The sequence below is a fragment of the Mustela lutreola genome, chromosome 5 (genome assembly GCF_030435805.1).
Source record: "Mustela lutreola isolate mMusLut2 chromosome 5, mMusLut2.pri, whole genome shotgun sequence".
Lineage (NCBI taxonomy): Eukaryota > Metazoa > Chordata > Mammalia > Carnivora > Mustelidae > Mustela > Mustela lutreola.
Genome location: NC_081294.1, coordinates 122,220,288 through 122,240,004, shown reverse-complemented (window position 1 = coordinate 122,240,004; position 19,717 = coordinate 122,220,288). Strand labels below are relative to the sequence as shown.

At 40.7% G+C, this 19,717-nt stretch overlaps 1 pseudogene; it reads left to right on the top strand.

Moving 5' to 3' along the window:
- The first annotated feature begins 7,429 nt into the window (after window positions 1-7,429).
- LOC131831178 (cytochrome b5-like) overlaps window positions 7,430-19,717 on the top strand; it is a 105,073-nt pseudogene continuing 92,785 nt past the window's right edge.

The following is a 19,717-nucleotide window of genomic DNA, read 5'->3' as shown; positions in this document are numbered from 1 at the left end:
AAGATGAAGAAATACATCAGGACAGTTTGTTCATACTCAGAGTCTACTTCTACCTTTCTATTATTGAATAATACACCAACTATTCTTTGAGGTGTTCAGAAACACAAAGGGCATAGATATTTCTTCAGGGTCCATCTAGTATTGCTAAAAGACACAAAAGTATTTGATAAACAAGAAATTGTACCCATTGGATATATTCATTAGAATCCTCAGGACTTAATACTTCAGAATTAAGAGTGGATATCAACCACCCTTCACTTATATGCTTTGTATGCTTATCACCCTGATCTCTGCCAGTGCAAAGTGGGAAGCCTCAAGGGGTGTATCATAATGCTGAAATGGTAGCACCACAGGTATTTGCCCATAGATTGGTCTATTTCCTTGTTTTTGAAAGAGATTCTCTTAAAATTGACAAAAAAGTTTTCCTCTATAGAGAAGGAGCAAGTGGAATATGAGGAGGAGAAAAGCAACAGCGCATACACCAAAAAAAAAAAAAAAAAAAAAAAAAAAAGGAAGGAAGAAATCTGCAGGTAAATTGAAAACATTAGAATTCAGTTCTCAATCAGGTATAAAACAATGTACAATAGCCATTGTAACTACAAAACTAGAGCACATTTTTTTTAAGTTAAATCCAAGAAAAATACACACCTGAGTAACACAACAATGGCACTTTTAGAAAATAGAGGTGTCAGAATGACAAGACACTTGGGAGTTTCTTTGCTCTTAAAATAGAAGTATCAATATATCTTATTTTTTGTCATTTTAGACACTAAGTAAATTAGTAATACAGGATCAGATTTTGCTAAGTGACAGAAAACTCAAAATATCCACATGGTAAATAAGATGGGAATTTTTTTTTTTTTGTCTCATTAAAATTTAAGGAGTCCAGGGATAGCCAGGCAGGTCCAAAATCATAGGGAACTCCAGGCTCCTTCTGTCCTGTTGTTTCAATGTTGTGGTCCAGGATGACTGAACTACTTTAATCATCACGTCCATATTCCACTCAAGAACAGAAAGAGAACAGAGAGAAATATGCCCTATCTCATTTAGACAATTTCTGCAAGATTCTTACTTCCCACTGGCCAAACTATAGTCAAATGGACCCACCCAATTATAAGGGGGTTTAGCCATCTATCTTCAGCATGGGCACGTGTCGTTCTCGGCCCGCAAGAACGACCCGCAGACGAGGTGAGTGGCAAGCTTCTTTTTTAATAATGGCCGCCGCCGCCAACCAAGCACACAGCGATATTTATGCACGCGCGTTCACCCGCCCCTCTCGCCCAATCACAATGCCGCGCACGCAGCGTCCTCGTGGCACTCTTATGTAACCATACAGGACTCTATTGTTCTCTAGCGGTGATCATGCGTTTCTCTCTTGGCTCCTGGTGCTGCTCATGCGTCAGCCACGAGAGCACCCACATCCTCCTAAACCAATCATTCTCATTTCCTCAATCTACAGGCACTGCTCTCTATGTGACTCCTGCATCTGCTGAATGGCTCTCCACAGCTCCCCCTTTTTTATTGTTTATACGGCAGGGATCGTGCCTGTCTTAGGTTGCCAATCCTCAGCACACATGCTTACCCGTCATCGGGTACTCCCCCTGGCCGAGGAGCCCCTGTCTTAGGTTGCTATGGTGAGGGATCAGTCTTACCCGTCTTTGGCTACCGATCCAGCATGCTAAGCCATATTTGGGGGGGGAGGTGCCAGCCTCCAGAGCCGTCATGGCTTAGACCAAAGCCCGTTGCTGTAGCCATTGTTGTCGCGCGGAGCACTTGAGCCAGAATCATCAACATAATCAGGGCTCCTATGCCTGTCCAGTTTTTGAGGAATGAGACTGATTGTTACAACATACTAACCAAATCGCTGACGGAGCCAAGAAATACCTGGGTGGCGCTCAAGATGACATTCTGAACCCACCGCGGTTGATTAGCTGATGGTTACGTATGATGGCTCTTAACTTATAAACTTCTGCGAGTATAATTTTAACCGCACAAGGCAAGAGGCACATTAAAAGAACAATTACCACTAGCACTCCTATAATTGTTCCTACAACATACCATGCGTGCGTCAGGGAAGGGAAGTGAGAAAACAAGGAGCTTACAAAGTTTTCAGCAAGCTGAGCAACAGTTAACTTGGCATGAGGAGCTTCTTCAATATCTAATATTTCTTGATGTAATTGCAACAGATCAAGGGATAGATTAGAGTTAGACCATACCCCCTCGAGATGGCGTTGTACTCGGTCCCACGAAGTCTCAGAGGCATTATATTTTTTAGAGGTTACGCAAATCCAGTGATAATCGCTATGACACCAGATCCTGGTGCGCAATTTTAAGCTCTGAATTTCCTCCCCTAGAAATCTAACAGTATCATATAGTGCATTTAACCGGGTTTCAACCCTTTTATCTATATCTTCCTGAATTCCCAGCACGGCAGAAGTGTTATGTGCGAGCTGATCCACAGTATCAGCAGTATGCACAGCCTGAGCAAGGGACACAGACGCTGTGGTAGCTGTTGCAATTAGGGTGATTAAGGAAACTATCCCGAGTAACAATAATCCTAGCTCTCGTCGGGGTCGGCTTAGGGCAGCCTGTACACGCTCCCACAACTCTAAGCCGGGGTTAGAATACCATGGTTTGGAGATATTAACTGGGATCATAATAAATGGGGGCTGTTTTACCACTAATAATCCATCGCCTGGCAGCATTCCTCGAATACAATTGGTTAGGGTACAGTTATAACAAGAGAAATGATAAGTGGCATTTTCCTTTTTTACTGTAAGGTTTCCTACAACTAGCATAAATGGATGGGGCACGCAGGCTTGGGGGTATCTGAGTATTAGTCCAATATTCTCATATCCAAATATGGTCTTAGCGTTACTGGTTTGCGGAACAAGGAGGGTGGCGCCTCCAAAGGCGGCAATAAGTTTCCAAATCTCAGTTTGCACCGGATAGCCACGTTGAGGAGTGAGAATTGGGGGTATTTTCGGACGGCATTCAGGACATCCGGAAGATATTATAGGCCCCCAATCCCAAAGCTCAAATCTATCCTCTAGTGAGTACTAGTAGCTTTTTGTCCTAGGCAGAGCCTCCAGGGTACTCCAATTCCCTTAGCTATACTTAAGTTAGCTGCACAAAGTGGAATATCCCGTGGGGTTATACCAGAAGTCACTATGGTGCTATAGGTAGTGTCAAGGCCAGCTATACTCACATCACTATAACCAGATCGCGGGGAAACACTCAAACAGCGTGGTATTGTGCGCTTCATCGCAAAGCATATGGGATATACATCAGAATAGCCCTTGTAAGATATGGCAGCCTGCTGTGGCCGGAGGTGAACAGAAGAGGGAGGGCCTAGCAAGACAGTATCATTAACATATACAGGAATAGAACTCACATCCCAACCCACGGGCTGTAACAGGGGTGGATCGGGGACGTATGCCCAATATAATGAGCCCTGGGCTGCCAACACCTGTTGCATTAAAATAAGCGTCAGTAGCAAACATGAGTTCGGGTGAGAAGAATGCACTCTATGCTGAACCATTTGAAGAAGGGCCTGAAGCTGGGCAGTCTCTTGTCTCGGCCACAGTTGAACTGGCTCCGCCTTCATGGGAACAGGCTGCAGGACAGTCGTCGTCGCTATCATCATCATCACCAGCATCCTCCACAGGTTCCACGGCCACCAGCCTGGTGAGGCGTTCCGGCACCCAAAGTGGAGCAGGCGCATCCTGTGGAAAAACACAAAGGGAACCTCGGTGCCACCGAAGCACCGGGTCAGGTCCCTTCCACAAGCCAGTAAGGACATCTTTCCATTTCACCATTGACTGCTGCATTTTCTGTTGGCCCCAATGACGTTCCGCGGCCGAAGTGCCGTCCTTGTCAACCGTGAGAAAATTTAAAATAAAGGTGACCAGATTGGTGAGGTCATTGGGTGTACGATATTCCTCTCCAATTCCCCCTTTTAGTATTTTTTGCAAGGTAGTTTTAAAGGTCAGGTGTGCGCGTTCCACAATGCCCTGGCCTTGAGGATTATATGGTATGCCTGTAACATGCTGGATATTGTAGCAGGCCATGAAGCCGCGAAAGCTTGCAGAAGTGTAAGCAGGGGCATTGTCTGTTTTCAAGTGCTTTGGCACTCCCCAGCAGGCAAAGCTGCACAGGCAATGGGACATCACATGTTTGACATTTTCCCCTCGCAAGGGGGTCGCGCTAACTATCCCCGAGCAAGTGTCTACACTTAAATGGACGTATCTTTGTTGTCCGAAGGAAGGAACATGTGTTACATCTATTTGCAATAGATGGTTAGGTAAGAGCCCTTTGGGATTTACCCCTAGGGAGGGCATAGGCAAATGTGTTACACAATTACCACAAGACCTCACGATGTCTCGTGCATCAGCTCTTGAGATGTTAAAACGCATCTTTAAAGTTTGGGCATTGACATGCCACCTTTTATGATAGGTTCTCGCGTCTTCCAAGGCGCTACAGACATGAAAGCGTGCGGCCGTGTCAGCCATTCGGTTTCCCCTAGCCATAGGCCCTGGAAGGTCTGAGTGTGCTCTGAGATGTCCGATATAAAAAGGGGCACCACGAGAGAGAATGAGGTCTTGCAATTCAATCAGTAGGGAGGAAATTTCTGATTGACTGGCTGAGATAATGGCAGTCTCAACAGATCTGGTAGCTACAACTGCATATTTACTGTCTGAAATAATATTGACAGGTTGATTTTGAAACCTTTGTAAAACACACATAATTACCAACAATTCTGTTCTTTGAGCTGAGGTTGATGGCACAACAACCGGAATTATCTCTCCTTCCACCACGTAGGCACCAGTTCCAGATTTGCTACCATCTGTAAACACCGTGAGGGCATCAACCAATGGCTCTAATCGGCAGGATTTGGGCCATATGAGGGGTGTATTTTTGTAAAATCCAATTAGGGGGTGTGAGGGATAATGATTATCAAATGTGACAGGATAAGCGATCGTCAAAATGGCCCAATCATCATTTTCATGTGTTAAGGCACGCGAGGGAAGATCCTGTGGATCCTAGGCCACCTTTTCTCGCCTGGCCTGTGGATGGATATTTTTTCGTGATCGCTGGGCAAAATTAAGAGCTGTGCGACTCTATCCCCTGGATTTATAATGTTAATACCCCTCGGAGATGAAATCAAAATTTTAACCTCCCCTTCGAAATCGGGATCAATGACTCCCGGGTGGACCTGAAGTCCCCGCATAGTGGAGGAGCTCCTACCAAGGAGGAGCCCCACCGTTCCTTTAGGAGGCCCTCCATGCAGGTCAGATGGCACGGCCTGCACTCCCATTTCAGGCGTTAGGACCATTCGGGTGGTGGCACAGACGTCAAGTCCAGCGGAACCTGTTGTGGCTCTCCTGGGCCCTGCGTGGATTGACTCCCCTGATCGGAGGGTGGGAAAACCCATCGCGGCTTGGTAGGTAGGGACATTGCCACCCCATACATTTGATTCGGGCCCCGGGGGGTGGGGCCCTGCCTCCCGTTTTTTGAATTCCCCCAGTTGTTAGGAGGCAACGGGTTCCCCTCAGTGTCCTCCATGGAGCGACACTCATGTGCCCAGTGATTTCCCTTCCTACATCGCGGGCAACGTTGAGGCTTTAAGCCTCCTGGCGGTACTTTTGGGTACGCTTTTCCAGTCTGGGTTCCACGCTGCGGGCAATTCCTCTTAATGTGTCCTTCCTGGCCACATTGAAAGCATCCTTTGGGGCGGACTCCTTCCTGGCCATACATGGCTTGTGCGAAAGCCGCTGCCATAACCTGTCCCTGAACTATAGGCCCCGTTATATCTCTACAGACCTTAATGTAGGCTGATAAGTCCTTTGATCTCCAGGGTCTGATAGCCTCTCTACACCATTTATTGGCATTCTCATAGGCTAACTGCTTGATAAGTGGCATTGCTGTATCAACATCCCCGAACATTCTACCTGCGGTCTGTATCAACCTGTCCACAAAATCAGCATAGGGCTCGTTAGGCCCTTGCAATACTTTGGATAATTGGCCTTGCAGGTCTCCTGCCCCTCTCAAAGTCTTCCAAGCCTTGAGGGCTGCCGTGGCTACCTGTTGATACACCGCAGGGGGGTATGTACTCTGCACATGGGCCCCAAGGTATGGCCCCGTGCCCGTCAGCATTTCCAAACTCCATTGTGGGTTACCTGCGGCTGCATTTCTCCGAGCTGTGTCCTGACAATTGTCCTGATTTTGGATTTTCCATTCTAGATATTGCCCTCCACTTAATACCGCTCTAGTCAAGTTAGCCCAATCCTCAGGAGTGAGGTAAAGTGTTCCCAGCGACTCCACAAGGGAGACAGTGAAAGCTGCCTGGGGTCCATAGGCGCTGACTGCCTCCTTAAGCTGCTTTACCAACTTGAAATCTAGTGGCTGGTGGTACCTCTGCTGATTCTGATCTTCTAACACTGGAAAAAAGCCTTTTCCCGGGCCAAGGACCTCTCTCCAATTTTCCGCGGTACAGCCCGAACAATAGCACGTCTTGGCGCAGCTGGGCCTATAAGGCGGGGGCCACTCATGGGGTGGCGCCATGGGGCTAGAATGCGGAAGCGGTGTAACTTCCGTTTTTAATTTCGACTGCGCCACAACTGCGGCTTCCGCCCCTGCTTTCAGCTGCGCCATTATTTCTCCCTGCACTCTTAATTCTCCTAATGCCTTCTGCAATTCCGCCTTCTTTTCCTCAAGTTGCTGCCTCACGGTCTCCAAGTCTGTCTGGAGACCGGGAGATTCCCTTTTCTTGTTACTTGCCTCTATCTTTCCTATCTCCTGTAACTCGCGTTCGGACATCCCTTCTGAGCTTTCGCTTTCGGATTCAGAATCTCGGGAGGAGCCCTTACGGGACTCTTCCCTCATTTGCTCAAGGACTTTGCCCCCCTGTTGTACAGCTCGCTGCAAGGGCCCTCGGGGGGATTGCAAACATACCTTCACCAAGGACCACACAGCTAGAGTCCCTGGGGATGTAGAGGGGCAGCGTTTTAAGTCCTCACCCAGGTTTTCCCATTGTGGCACATTTAGGAGCCCTTCTTCTATAAACCAGGGGGCAATCTCTTCTACTTCTTTCAAAAAGGCCCTCGCTGTTTTTGCCTTTAAGGGGGTACCGTTCGTCTTGAGGACATCTTTTAAGGAGTCCTCCAAGTGAGCAAGATCGTTCCCCATTCCGAGGAAACTTACCTTATCGTCCCCGTAGAACGTCACAAGCAACCTAACGTCCGATCGTCTACGGGGAGCTTCCCTGTCAACAGACAGTAATTGGTGCACTCTTTATCTTATCATTGCTCTTACCTCGATCCTCGTTCTGCGTCTAAAGGCAGGGATCCCGGGTTTCGGCACCAGTTGTCGTTCTCGGCCCGCAAGAACGACCCGCAGACGAGGTGAGTGGCAAGCTTCTTTTTTAATAATGGCCGCCGCCGCCAACCAAGCACACAGCGATATTTATGCACGCACGTTCACCCGCCCCTCTCGCCCAATCACAATGCCGCGCACGCAGCGTCCTCGTGGCACTCTTATGTAACCATACAGGACTCTATTGTTCTCTAGCGGTGATCATGCGTTTCTCTCTTGGCTCCTGGTGCTGCTCATACGTCAGCCACGAGCGCACCCACATCCTCCTAAACCAATCATTCTCATTTCCTCAATCTATAGGCACTGCTGTCTATGTGACTCCTGCATCTGCTGAATGGCTCTCCACAGGCACGTGGTCAGCTAACACAGGGAGGGACACCTCTATTTCATGGAGAGAAGAAGGGAACAGATAGGACACAGACTTTGCCACAAAGGAGTTGTTTTTATCTTCAGAAAGCAGTGCAAGTACAGCAAAGCAAAAATTGTCTACAAGGGAATGCAGCATTGGATGAATAAAAATAAAAACATTTTCAGAAGATCACATAATAATTTACCTCTTAGATGAGACATTCCAACATCTTAGTAACTTATGGATGGCTAAGAAGGGGATAGAAGTGGGAAATGAGCAGAGATATGCTGCTCAGGTCTCCCTAGGGAAAGTGTGAGTGCCTTTATTCAATCAGCAGAGAAGCTGCCCTGAAAAGGAAAACTGGTGGGTTCTGCAGCAGAATATGGATGTGGCAAAACCATGCTTCATTCAGGTAATCATTCCTGTGAGGGGATCCAATTTAGCAGCTGGAGCACAGTAGTAACTGGTAGAACATAATGGTAGAGACACTTGGAAGCCAAAATGGTAATAGAAATCCACTTAAAGCTCCTGTGAGGAGATCCAATTTAGCAGCTGGAGCACAGTAGTAACTGGTAGAACATAATGGTAGAGACACTTGGAAGCCAAAATGGTAGTAGAAATCCACTCAAAGCACTAGGCTTAACAGAATCTTATCCCTAGAAAAGTGGGATGATGACTGGATGGGGAACCAGAAAAAATTAAATCCAGGGCAACTGGCACTCTACTTGAAGTGTTGGTTAAATACACATAATTAGTCATTAGTGCCAGGGTGTGTGTGGGGGGGTAGTTCACTTGGAGTTAATCTACCATCCTACCAACAGCCTTGATTTCTTCTTTCCTCAATAGTTAAATGGTCTAATTCTGCAAGATATAATTTATGAAGTCTCAATATCACTTTCACCACCTTTGTGAAACCTTATGTCTTTTCTAAGACTTGCCATTTTACTGAGCAATCAACTTTCCCTACATCCGTATCATGCTGATATATAGCAAGAATGGATGGCCTGGTACTAGCTAGTGCTAACTACTAGCTAGTGTTCTATGGAGAGAGATGGCTAAGTTTTAAAGTGCTTGGTTTATTAGGTATCATTTTTGTGAAGGGACATCAATATTATGGCTGCAGCAATGTAGAGAATAAATAATTGGATAACTTAGATATGTATAAATATCACATTAAATAAAGACCAAGGCAGAGTCTCCTGCCTATAGCTAACCCAGGAAGTAGAAATTTCCTTATTTGGTTCCATCATTGAAGGAGACTCTATCACTGTCTTAAATAACCATAAACCCACCAGCTTGAAGGAATAACCAATTACTGCCTCACAGTTTCCTTAGGTGAGAATATCTTAAGATTGATTTGATTTGATTTGATTTGAGGTATAATTTGTGCATTTTGATTTTTATTTCTTTGACTATTAGTGAAATTGCATACTTCCCAACTGATGTATTAACTAGATGTCTGAAATACCTGATTGGTCCCTCTGCCTATTTATTCATGAGATCTGTGTATCTCAGCCTCAGCACCAGCATCAATTTTTCAGTGAAGAAGCCCTGTTACTGGTCTAACTGGTCAATCTCTCCTCAACACTCTCTTTGATTACATTGTTTTATTTCTTTCATTCCACTTGTCTCTGTATGAAACTACCTTGATCATTTAACAATTTTTATCTGTGTCCCCCTCCCACAACCACAGTTTCCCTCCATGAGAAGACATTAAGGTCCCATCTCCTAGATAGGTAATAGTGCCTGGAAAATTATAAATATTCAATAACTTTTTATTAAAGGAATAAAACTTGTCATCTATAGGACTTTTTGAGAAAAATTTACTTGTAATTACTAAGATTATTTTAATGATGTTCTTTCATTTATGCTATAAACATGTCTCCAGAAGAATATTCCTAAGTTTTGTTTCCCTGAATTCTTTCTCATAATATTACTCAGTTCTTTCAGTTCTGGGGGACTTTATAGAAAAGTAACATATTGCTAAGATACAAATATTTGTGTCCTCATAAGTGAGATTAGTGCTCTCTATAAAAGCAGTCCCAGCAAGTGCCTTACATGAACTAAGAAGCAGGTCTTCACCAGACACTGAATGTGTTGGCACTTAGATCTTGGACTTTCCAGCCCTGAGAAATGTGAGAAATAAATTTGTTTATAAAACTATCCAGTTTATAGCATTTTGTTATAGTGGGCCAAATGGACTAAAGTCAATGAAGATGGATGAGAGTATTTTTCAATGAGTCAAATAAAGCATTTATAAATACATCTTAAGATTTTGAGTGTGTGTTGGGGCACCTGGGTGGCTCAGTCATTAAGCATCTGCTTTCGGCTCAGGTCATGATTCCAGGGTTCTGGGATCCAGCGCCACATCAGGCTCCCTGCTCAGTTGGGAGCCTGCTTCCCTCTCTCCCATTCCCCCGACTCATATTCCCTCTCTGTTCTTCTCTCTCTCTCTCTCTCAAATAAATAATAAAATCTTAAAAAAAAAAAGATTTTGAGTGTGTGAATGATCTATGACAACTATTGGCTCATTTTTTGACTAGATGTTTTTATATTTCTAAGAACAATTACTATTGATAAAAAAGGGTTTTTTAAAAAATTTGGATAATAGCAATTGTTCAATTAAAACTAGATCATAGCCTAATTTTAAGTATAAACCTAAATTAAAGTTCTGCAAGGGCTAATGCTAGTTTGTGAAATTTTTAGGCAGCTTTACTTTTGAGTCATTTGAAATGTGTGTTTTTTTTCCTTATAGGACTCTTTCTCATTGGACCTAAAATATTCCCTGTTTATTTGAATAAAGTAAATGCAATGTTTCGTGGCTATGATTCAATCTTAGAGCTCTACTAAGTATAAAGACATTATAAGTAATCAATTTACTATGGACTATTTATTATAATAAAGTACTTTGACACTATATTATATCCCTAAAATACCCTGATATTTTTCAGAGTTACGAAATGAAACCATGTAATGCTCAAAATATACATTTCAATGTCAGTTTGATAAATTACAAGATGCCAGTGATTTTCCTTTCTCTCCCTCAATTCTGTGTGTGTGCATGTGCACACACACACATAGTTAAACAGTTACCCACATATACCAGTGTCTAGATATTCCTGGATTTAGAAAGGAAGTCTGCTGGCTGCCTTAGTAAAATGAAATCCACTACCACATAAAGAAGCATAGCTAGAATTTCTGGTTCCAGCTGTTGTCTGCTGAGATTACTTATGCCAACCCCAAAGAATAGTAGTCACAATGTAAGCAATGATATCCATAGTGATACGAACATAGAACAAATCCTGAAATAATCGAGACAAAACAATTTTTTGCAGAGTGTAATTTCACTGGATTTTATTTTTTAATCCATAGGTTCAATAACTTTGACTTTTGGTGTATTCGGTATTGAAAGAAAATAATATTTGACACTATAAGCACATGTTTAGCTCTGATGGTGCCAGTGGGTTAGAGATCCCTACAGGCAAAAAGCTACCTTCATTCAAGAGGGCCAGGCAGCTGATTCATTCATTTGCTCCAAGCTAAAATATCAGGTAAGCAAGAGATCAAGATTTTTGATCACATGTGCTTGTCTCTGTGTGTCTGTCTCTGTGTTTTACTACCATTGTGCAGATGGAGAGAGGATGGGAAACAAGAAGCCAAGCTATTTGGTGTTCAAATCTTGTTGTTCTTTCTCTTAGGGAAGCATCAATGCTGAGAAGAAAATATTCAACTCAGAAACACACTGACCCATCACAAGTAGCTGGAATGAACACAAAGAAAAAAGATTCCAAAACACTTTTTTTTGGCCCTTGATGCCAGAAAAAAAGTTTAGGTAAAGTTCAAATTTTACCTCACTCAGTAACTCCCTTAAAAAGAAATAGTGTGACGAATATGTACCCTAAAGTAGAACTGATGGTTACAATTTTGAATGCTTCAACTATTTTTAGGGTTCCACTTGGTGGAATGTTGATTGCACCTGGAATCAAGCTAAAGAACCAGATTCTAATTGGAGGAATATTTTCAACATAGTTCAACGGGTCTTAGAGACCCAGGCTAATAACTTGTTTTGTACTCTTTTTGTTTTTCCTTTCTCTCTATTTTTTTTTTTTTTGTTTCATACTCTTTATTGGGCTATCTAATGGAGTCTTATTTAAGTGCAGAATTTTCTGAAAATATAAAGCCTAATAAATAAAATTCAAAGTAAGAAAGCAAAATACTGCTTAAAAGGAATCCTTTTCTTTTGGATCACACACATTCCTTTTTGCTTCTTTTGAAGGAGCTTTACTCATGTATGCCAGTCCAGATAGTTAAGAGAAAGAAAGAAGAACAATACTGGTGTCTAGATCAGCCAAAGGGAGCGTTCATCAAGGTTGACTGCATTTATAACTTAATCCTGATCCCCACTATCAACAGCTGCATCTTCAGCTTGCTCCTGATGTCAATGCTTTTTTCTTTTTTTTTAATTTTTTTAAAAAATACTTTATAGAGAAAGAAGCAGGCTCCCCACTGAGCAGAGAGCCCAATGTGGGGTTTGATCCCAGGACCCCGGAATCGTGACCTGAGCCAAAGGCAAAGGCTTAATCCACTGAGCCACCCAGACAAGCCAATGCTTTTTTCTTTTTTAACTATGTATGTTAGGGAGAACATTTCTACAGTTAGTTTTAGAGACTATACTATGAAATTTTATGTTTTTCTATCAAGTTATTAGCAAAAAAATAATAATAATAAAATACACAAACACATTGACAAAAATGTGAAAGGAGGTCACAAAACCTCAAAGAAATACCTGCAAAAATTATTTCTATTTGGCAAAGCCAGAAAGGAAAGAAAGAGAGAAGGAAAAAAAGAGATAAGGAAAGAGAGAAAGAGAAAAAAAAGAGAAAGAAGTAAGAGAGAGAGAGAGAGAGAGAAAGGAAAGAAATGCTGCTGTTCTGAGAAGTCATTGGCTTCCCTCTAATCCCCAAGATTTAGTTAAAATAAACTCACACCATAGTAAACAGCCAGACACCCCTAAACGCAATTTTAAGAGTCTGATCTTATCTTAGTTCACCCATTTATAGTTCTTTGTCTACCTACTATTACAAAGTTTCCTAATTGGTCTAACTGCCTCCCATATCCCATTTTCCAAATCCTTGGACTATAATGCTCAGAAAATCTATCTAAAATGCTTACTACTCACTTACTTTAAAAACTGAAGTGACTTACCACTGCCAAAACAAACCCAAGTCCTTTACAGGCAGCAGCATGTTCCTTAGTATTTTCCCTTCCCTAAAATTCCTACCACTCCTTCATTGTACTTAATATTTTGTAAATTCCCAACCAACTGCAGGTCTCCACATGTTTGATCATCTTTCATGCCTCTTAACATCACTGGCCATGCCCACCCAATTCTTGGCCCTAAGTCTTCCTGGACAACCACTCTTGGATACTTCTATAGGTGCTTCGAAACCCATAAATGTGTCATCATTTCTCTGATACTCTCTCTCTAGCAAATCCTGGAAGATTTAAGCATCTCTCCGACTGAAAATCAAAACAACTAATATTTATGACCTTTATAACCTATAAAACTTACTATATGTGCTAAACACTAGGTCATATATAGCATCTACATGTTAAACATGAAAGACAGGGGTGCTGACTGAGCTGGGTGGCTCAGTGGGCTAATCCTCTGCCTTCAGCTCAGGTTATGATCTGGGGTCCTGAGATCGAAACCCACATTGGGATCTCTGCTCAGTGGGGAGCCTGCTTCCCCCATCTATCTCTGTCTGCCTATCGGCCTACTGGTGATCTCTGTCAAATAAATAAATAAAAATCTTTAAAAAAAAATTTTTTTAAAGTCATATGTGAGTGTAAAAAAAATCTATCATCATTAGGCTATCATTAGGGTTAATTATATAACACCATTAAGATATCCAAAATAAAGCTATTCATTTACTGTATCTTGTCCACTTTCACAATAAAAAGATGCTTGCTTGAATCGTTAACACATTGCATAGAGTGAAAAGCCTATCAATAATTTGTATCAGAGTAACAATATTAGATTCTTGAGAAGATCTTCAAGATCATCTCCTATGATCCCTTCTTTCATTGAGGTCCAAAAGGTGATACAGATTCTGGACACTAGTCCTTAATCTGATATGTTGTTTGCAAATATCTTCTCCCATTCTGTCAGTTGTCTTTTGATTTTGTGAACTGTTTCCTTTGCTGTGCAAAAGCTTTTGATCTGGATGAAATCCCAATAGTTCATTTTTGCCCTTGCTTCCCTTGCCTTTTGCGTTGTTCCTAGGAAGATGTTGCTGCGGCAGAGGTCGAAGAGGTTGCTGCCCGTGTTCTCCTCAAGGATTTTGATGGATTCCTTTCGTACATTGAGGTCCTTCATCCATTTTGAGTCTATTTTTGTGTGTGGTGTAAGGAAATGGTCCAATTTCATTTTTCTGCATGTGGCTGTCTAATTTTCCCAGCACCATTTATTGAAGAGGCTGTCTTTTTTCCATTGGACATTCTTTCCTGCTTTGTCGAAGATTAGTTGACCATAGATTTGAGGGTCTATTTCTGGGCTCTCTATTCTGTTCCATTGATCTATGGGTCTGTTTTTGTGCCAGTACCATGCTGTCTTGATGATGACAGCTTTGTAATAGAGCTTGAAGTCCGGAATTGTGATGCCACCAACGTTGGCTTTCTTTTTCAATATCCCTTTGGCTATTCGAGGTCTTTTCTGGTTCCATATAAATTTTAGCATTATTTGTTCCATTTCTTTGAAAAAGATGGATGGTACTTTGATAGGAATTGCATTAAATGTGTAGATTGCTTTAGGTGTCCAGAATCTATAAAGAACTTAGCAAACTCAACACCCAAAGAACAAATAATCCAATCAAGAAATGGGCAGAGGACATGAACAGACATTTCTGCAAAGAAGACATCCAGATGGCGAACAGACACATGAAAAAGTGCTCCATATCACTCGGCATCAGGGAAATACAAATCAAAACCACAATGAGATATCACCTCACACCAGTCAGAATGGCTAAAATAAACAAGTCAGGAAATGACAGATGCTGGCGAGGATGCGGAGAAAGGGGAATCCTCCTACACTGTTGGTGGGAATGCAAGCTGGTGCAGCCACTCTGGAAATCAGCATGGAGGTTCCTCAAAATGTTGAAAATAGAACTGCCCTATGACCCAGCAATTGCACTATTGGGTATTTACCCTAAAGATACAAATGTAGTGATCCAAAGGGGCACATGCACCCGAATGTTTATAGCAGCAATGTCCACAATAGCCAAACTATGGAAAGAACCTAGATGCCCATCAACAGATGAATGGATCAAGAATATGTGGTATATATACACAATGGAATACTATGCAGCCATCAAAAGAAACGAAATCTTGCCATTTGCAACAACATGGATGGAACTAGAGCGTATCATGCTTAGCGAAATAAGTCAAGCAGAGAAAGACAACTATCATATGATCTTCCTGATATGAGGAATTGGTGATGCAACATGGAGGCTTAAGTGGGTAGAAGAAGAATAAATGAAACAAGATGGGATTAGGAGGGAGACAAACCATAAGTGACTCTTAATCTCACAAAACAAACTGAGGGTTGCTGAGGGGAGGGGGTTTGGGAGAAGGGGGTGGGATTATGGACATTGGGGAGGGTATGTGATTTGGTGAGTGCTGTGAAGTGTGTAAACCTGGTGATTCACAGACCTGTACCCCTGGGGATAAAAATATATGTTTATAAAAAATAAAAAATTAAAAAAAAAAAGGTGATACAGAATACTAAAGATGAGTTGGTTAATAAAAAACTAAGTCAGCAATATATTTATATAGATTTATTTACCTAATCCTATTATGTCTCACTCATCTGAGCTCTGGGGTATACTTAAACATATAAACCTTCTCCAAATGTCTTCTTAGAACATATTATTCTAGCTCCTTTCTCCTAAACTTTTCTTAAATCCTCCTTTGCTTTGTTTCAGTGAGGAAAGTCTACCTTACCACTTTGTCCTAAGTGAATGCAATATACTCATTACAAGTGTTTCAGCATAGGTAAGAATGTATAAAGACTTTCTACGGTATATTCTCTATCTTGTTGAAGAAGTATTAACTATCTTCACAAGATTTCGGCAGTTCATAGTTTTCTTAAACTCAAGACTCATCTGTTACAAAGAACTAGAATCATACGTAAGAGTTTTGAGAAATGAATGCATTGAGATTTTTTTGTTTCTGGCAGTGTGCATGTAGGGTGTGGGTTTGTGTGTATTTTCAATCTTTGAGTTAGAAGTATTTACGATTCACAATTTTTTTTAAGATTTTTTAAAATTTATTTGTCAGAGAGAGGGAGAGAGAGTGAGCACAGGCAGACAGAATGGCAGGCAGAGGCAGAGGGAAAAGCAGGCTCCCTGCTGAGCAAGGAGCCCGATGTGGGACTCGATCCCAGGACGCTGGGATCATGACCTGAGCCAAAGGCAGCTGCTTAACCAACTGAGCCACCCAGGCATCCCACGATTCACAATTTTTAAGATGCAGAATGCGATATGTCTTCTGGCCTCCAGTCTACTCTTCCCCCATTCTCAGAAGGAAATACATACTTAAGTTTCAACTAGGGATATTCTTCCAGAGATCTTGTGAATATTTACGCATGCATACAATAAACACATATTTCATTATCAGTGTTAATATACTACAGTGCCATTCTTCACTTTGCTATTTTTACTTAATATATCTTGGTGGTCTTTACATAATAGTAAAGAGTCATTTTATTTATTTTATACTGTTGCATGGTACTCCATACAATCTGGCAATACCAGAACTCATTTAAAACAGTCCATAACTTATAAACAATTGGGTTTATAATCTTTCATTATTGCAATGAATAGACTTGTTTACTTTTATACCATGGATATATGAGTATGTCTACAAGATAAATTTTCAGACACTGATTTACTAATTTAAAGGATATAAGCAGTAATAATTTTGATAATGCCAAACTTTCTTCTGTGGGAGTTGCACAGTCTTATATTACCATACAGGTGAAAACGCTAGGTTCCTCATGTACTCTTAAAACATCTTGTTATCAAATTTATATGATTTTGCCTACTTTATATATGAACATATGTTAATTTAGTCTTCTTAGATGTCCTTTACTTTATCGGGAATAAAGTTGAATAATTTCAGCTTTTTAAGAAATCTTTTTCTAGGAACTATCAATGCATACCCTTTACCCAATTTGCAATGGCTAGCTGGGTAGCTGTTTTCTTATTTTTATTTCTGCTGAGTTGTTGACATTAAGGAAATTAATACTATTTCCGCTAATATGACTTGCAAATGACTTCTGTTTGAAGTCATTCTTTTTGCATATTTTGAATTTTCAGTTTCTACCAGGCAAAAATTTTTTTTTGTATATGATAGAATTTATCAGTGTTGTGGAACATAACAAATAGCATGGAGGACATGGGGAGTTAGAGAGGAGAAGGGAGTTGGGGTAAATTGGAAGGGGAGGTGAACCATGAGAGACTATGGACTCTGAAAAACAATCTGAGGGTTCTGAAGGGGCAGGGGGGTGGGAGGTTGGGGTACCAGGTGGTGGGTATTGGAGAGGGCACGGATTGCATGGAGTCCTGGGTGTGGTGCAAAAATAATGAATACTGCTATGCTGAAAAAATAAAAAATAAAAAAACAAAAATAAATGTTAAAAAAAAGAATTTATCCGTGTTTTTTTTTTGTATTCTGAATTTCGTATTTTTAAAGAAGCTTTTCCTAAGTCAAATACACTTACTCTATGGCTTCTTCTGGTATTTTTATGGTGTCATATTTTAAAGTAAATATCTGATCCATTTAAAATTTATTCTGATGTAAGGTATGGGACAATTTTTTTTCCTAGATGGCCACTGGCCAATCCCAATACGACTACTCTTTCACATTGATATGACTGCTCCTGTGGGAGATTTAAGAACGGAAATAGGTATTATTTCCAATATTTACCAATCTGTGGACTAATGTTACTTGTAAGGATTTGTCTTTTCCAGTTCTCTCATGCTAGAAAATCAAGGAGAGACTACTTAATAGAAATGCAGGAAAAATGCTGTTTATGTGGGTACACTGTCCATTAGATCTAAGCAGCCATATCCAGGTCTATATCCACTTTTGGGAGCACTAGTGTACTCTGTAGCCATTAAAAAAAAGGGGGGGGGGATCAAAATACACCAAAAACATTCCACAACATCAGTTTTGTGTTAGTATTGTCATTAAATTTTGTTTTATACTCAAAGGCATGGTCTAAATGTTTCCATAAACCCAAATATTAAACTGTCCAATTATCATCTCTAACTGTTCAGGACCTGTAACTGCCAAAACCACCATATTAGTGAATTATAAAACTAATCTTGAAGCAATAAGTCTTTTGGAAAGCAGAGGACTTATATTATGCTGAAACAAAACCAACAACAACAAAAATAATTCAGTGTTTGCAAGCAACTACAACTAAAATAATTGCTGAAAGGTTAATGGAGTAACAATGAAAGGTGCTTCTTGATTAGAGGAAGACATTTTCATTCCCTGCCAAAAATAAGGGTAAAAACACAATGTTTAAGCTGTGCAAGCCAGCTATTTTGATAGCAAGCAAGGGAATTAAAATGCTTCCTGTGTTTAGACTCTTACAATACAGAAATCACAAAGCCAAAATCATGGAGCGGGAAAGGCTTTTGTAGATTTTCTTATCCCTCTGAATCATTTCAAGATTCAGGCAGCATGATCTGGCAACCGGTGACAGAAATGTGCAATTAGCAAAGATCAGTCTACCATCATAATGAATAAAAGGGCAAAGAACAGAAATTTTAGAAGTTAATACATTACTGCTAAAGTAAGTTCTGTTGAAGAAAATGTGTACAGCAGCATATTATCCATGGACTCAAGCAAGGTATGCTGTTATTTGAAATCATTAAGCATTTCTTCTTTTAACTAAAGAGAAAGGATAATAAAGCAGAATTTCTATAACTGATGTCTTACTACAGAGATCACTTTGGAAATTGGTTTCTAGCAGAAATACACATTTATATATTCCTGAACAACAGCTTAAGTGAAGACAAGTAGCTTTCTTCTGATGGCTACTTCATCAATAAAATCAGAGGAACTAGAAAGGTGATTTTTCATCCTGCAGCATTTCACATTAAACAAGTAAACTGGTACCTTTGTGCTGCTGATTCTCTGATGGGCTCAAATTGATTTTTAAAATAAAAATATTTTCACCAGGACTATCTGAAGCTTGCACTTTAAGGTTTCCATACAAGAAAAGAACATCTGCAGGAGTTGGAGGAAAACACTCTCCAGAGAGTAAGTCTGTGACTGACAGCGGAGCACTACTAAAACACAGAAAATATTTAGTTTTGTGAGGCTTTAAAAGAGCTCAGATGTAAATGAGTTTGCTTGTCTGGGTGTAGAAGTAATGAAGCATGGCTTTATCTTGTTTGGTATTCTTCCTTTTAAGAAAAAGATTATTCAGCTGGGAAATATCAGATACTGCTTTCTAAATTAATGATGTACTATCAGTATTTGATATTTGAATATCAAAATGAAATATCTTCATTTGGCAATAAGTAAAATATCTGACAAATAATAAGCTCCTAAGTTTTTAAAATTCAAGAAAATACATTACTATGAGATTTAATTTTATAGATTTTATTGTCACTCATTTTAAATATGGTCCTCATAGATGCCAGGTTTTTAAAAGAAAATCTTGCTGGCTTAAATATGGTATAATCACATACTTCCAGTCACTGAAGAGAAGCAAAGAACTAAAATTCTCTACAGACCATTTATAATCTGACCCCCCCCCCTTTTTTAGAAGATCATAGAAGAAATCAAGTTGCTAAAATTCTTAAGGTTATGAAGCCTACACATAATAGCAATCATGCAATAACATGACTAAATAAAGACCCCTATAAAAAGTACAGCAGGTGTAATTTATCTACCTGCCACTGATTTTGCCTTTTA